The following is a 3,870-nucleotide window of genomic DNA, read 5'->3' on the forward strand; positions in this document are numbered from 1 at the left end:
GGGGCCTCTAAAACCTCTCTTGTACCAATATTATAAACTGGGATTCTGCAGAAATAAACAGGGCTTTATAATTAACTCTGAACTACAGCCCCGTTTTAAGAGAGGCTGTTAAAGGGGAGGTGTGAGTTACAGGGAAGGTGCCCTGTTTTACGGTCCAGAGCCTCCTCCCCCGAGCAGAGTGGAGCTGCCCTGCTCTGGCTGTTGGCAGCCGCCGGCGAGAAACGTTTTAACGGCACCGGAGGGACGTGGCTGGCGTGGGCCTGAGCCGGAGCGGGAGGTGCTGGCGCCTGGCGATCGGCAACGCCGGTGGGCGCCCGTGGACGTTGCCGGCTGTGGGGGCCGGGGAAGCCCCGTCGCAGAGCCCTGCTGGGCCGCGTCCGGAGAAACGTGCGTGGCATGGGCTAGCGCCCTGGTCCCGTCTCGAGCTCGTCCTTAACCGTGACCAGAGCTCGCTCGGTTTTCCTCTGCTGGAAACGTGACGAGGGCGAGCTGCCTCGCGTGAGGCCACGGGCCCGCCGGCGCTAGCGAGCTGGCAGCGGGAGCTCCTGCTCGGGGAGGAGAAGCAGCGTGGCCCGGCGGTGGCTGGAGGGGCAGCCCTGGTGCTGGACGGCGCGGTCCTGGGCCCGTCAGCACGGGGGTCCCAGCACCACCCGCAGAGGAGGGCCAAGCAGGTGAAGCCGGACAGCGGGTGAGTGCTTGCGCCCAGCCCCTGGCCCGCAGGAGCGGGGGCTCGGCGGGGAGCATGCCCGGGCTGTGGCGTCCCCGTGGGCATGGGCATGGGCACAGGCCGGCGGGCTGGCGTGAGCCGGCTCCTCTGACAGCCAAGAGAAAAGCCCCGGTGCTCTGTGTCCCCCTCCCTGGCCAAGGGCAGCAAGGCCGGCCAGCCTAGTCTGGGGGTCCTGTGGCTCCCAGGGAAGCCCCGTGCCCCGCGGCTGCGCTTTGCCCAGTCCGTGCCCCGGCGAGGAGCAGCTGAGACACCGGGTCTCTGCCTGCCCGCACGGACCAGCTCAGCAGGACGGGCCACCTCTGTGCCGTGCCTGATGCAGGACGGGGCGGCTCGTGGGCCGGCTGTGACTGCCCCGCGCTGTTCACGTAGCCAATACCACAGGTCGCTTCGTTAAGAAACCCGGCCTCCACGGGTTTCCACGGAGGAGGAAGCCACAGGTGGGAGCGCGGTGCCCGGTGCCGCCCTGCTACTTGCCAGCAGGAGCCACGGGCAAGCTTTTGTTGCCGGCCCAGGAGCCATTTTCCCGCGTAAATCTCTGCTCGCCGAACGCTGTCCCCTCCCCGCGTGGGGGTGGCTGTCTCCGCTCGTCCAGCGCGGAGGGACCGGGGCAGGAGTCATTGAAACAACCAGCTGCCGGCTCCGCCACGGGATGACCGGAGCAGAGCGTGGGCTCCGACGCGTGGGTCAGACGTGACTTCCCCCGAACCGTCGGGGAAGGTTTTGGTCTGTTCTTGTTTAAGGGGCTCAGGCTGGAGGGAAGTGGCTGGCTCTCCTCCATGCACATTGCACCGCGGGGATCTGAGTCTTGGCAGTCCCAGACACGCGCATGCACACACGCAACTGCACAATTTGCTCTGCCGTGAACGGCACAAACGTGCCACAAACCCAATCGGTACGTACGAACCAAGCGCTGCACGCGCTCGGGTCAGTCGCCTTCCACGTTGTCACCAGCTTTCTGACGCGCTCCTTCGCAGGCCGCTTGCAGAGACCCTGCCTGGAGCAGGTGCTACGAGGTGAGACCCCCCGGCCGGCGGAGTTCGCCCGTCCTTCGAGGGTTTGATGTTTTCTAACCACGTGCAATATAAATGCACTTGAACGCGGAAGGCCAGCTTCTGCTCTGTTTAATGCTCAGACCACTGAGAGCTGCAGTTTGTCTTTAAAAAATGTGACTGCCTCCCAAACGTGAACCCCGGGAGAGCCCTCGTTTTGTCGAAATCCGGAAACCCGTGCGCGCGCGTCAGAAGGAAAGCCAGCCCGAAGCCCGCGGAGCATTGGACACATGCTTTTGGGGTTTGCCCGTTTTGGTTTGCTGTTTGCTTGGTTTGGGGTTTTTGCTTTTCCCCTCCTGCAGCATTAGAAACGAACTTGCCCTGGGAATTTGTCGAAATCTTTTCCTTTCTCGCACGGCTCTCTGAAATGGTTGATAAGCCACGTAGCTGGTTGTCGTGGCCCTGGAGAGGATAAACATCTTCTGCAGTTTAATATAAACCCTCTCACTTCGTGGCTAATAAGTGTTGAAAGAAGCATAAATAGAAATAACACAGGATTTCCATGACTAACAAGATGACCACATCAGTGAGCATTGTTTGGGGTTAAAATGACTCAGCTCTTGCCTCCCCAGGGTCGGATGTTTTATCCCACTGCAGGCGAGGCTGCCAGCAGCACTTTGAAGGTCTGGCAAGCTCCACGGCGCGGGGCTCTGAACTGGGAAGTGTTTGAATGCGCAGGGAAAAAAAGGCCCGAAAAAGCCCCTAAACTCTGCTCCATGTGTGCAGATCTCTCCAAGATAAAGGAGCCCGCAGCTCTCCCCAGCTTGTGCTGACTCTCTCCTTTTCAAAAGCCTTTTCAGATGTTTTCACTTTTGTGCTTGCTTTGTTGAACCATGTAAAAATTTAAGACAACCACAAAGTAAACATTTCAAAACTTTCTGTTTCAAAAATTAGTGACATTTTCAAAATCGCTCGAATTCCAGCTTTTCGTGAGCAGAAATGAAGATTTTTTTTGATTTTTTTTTTTTAATTTAATTGACAAATCATCCAGGTAGGTTTCTGCCAATTCCCAACCTCTCTTTTATTTTTCAAAGCAAATAGATTTATTATTCAGTAGAAACACTAGATAAGTAGATGTCTTGTCAAAATAAAGCAGGTTTTCTTTATTAGAGCGAAATAGTAATGAACTCATCTGCTTCCAATATTTATAAAGAGTAGAGAAGGCCATTAATTCTACTGGTTGTGAATAAAACCATCTGTGATTTCTTTCCATTTGATGTGTTTTGGTTTTAATATACATTTTTCACAAATAAGTGCAGGGATTTTTTGTGAAAATGTCACATTCAGAATCTCATAAAGAAAGAACGCAAAGAGGGGAAACGAAATGTTTTGTTAGCTAAGTAATTTCTCACCTTGCATAGAGAATAAAACTCATGCCAACTTTAACACATTAGGCGACAGAATTACCCGTTCGACTCTAATGCAATCCATGACATGTTACAAGGCAAATAGAGTATGTTTTGAAGTTTGTTTTCCTTCGGGAATTACACAGTACGTTTAACCTAATCTGTCTTGACACTTGAATTATAACATTATGAGCTTCTTCAGGGAAGCAAAACAGTAGATGCCTCCTTTAAAAGCAAAGCAGAAGTTAATAAAATGGGCTACATGTCAGGGAAAAAAAGTGTAATCAAATCATGGTGTAATTCTCGAGAGAAAACAGGTTCTAGTTGTATTTTTTTCCGCCAGAAATCTTGGAAGTCTAATGATATGCTTTTACCCAAGGTGAAATTTGACCTCTAGAAGTTTGCTTGATTAAACCAAAAACTCTGCGAATACCCCAAGAGGGACCACTTTGTAGTTTGACTTGTGAGTGTTGGATCTTAAATTAAAATGAGTATTCACCCAGCTGCTCTGCCACACTTCATGTTACAGTCTTCCCACCAGCTCGCCCCTGTCCGTGCCGAGGGGGCCGGGCACCCTCCAACAGCGTCCTTCCGCAGGCGGCGGCAGCGCGCGGGCAGGGAGCTCTGCGGAGCCGGGGGGCTGGCGAAGCGCAGACCCCCCCTTGCTCCTGTGGGATTGCCTCGCGGGGGGCCGGGCACTTTGGGGGTGCAGCCCGATGTCCGTGGAGGACTCGGGGTCGGGCCTGCA

Source organism: Alligator sinensis, unplaced genomic scaffold (assembly GCF_000455745.1).
Source record: "Alligator sinensis unplaced genomic scaffold, ASM45574v1 scaffold611_2, whole genome shotgun sequence".
NCBI lineage: Eukaryota > Metazoa > Chordata > Crocodylia > Alligatoridae > Alligator > Alligator sinensis.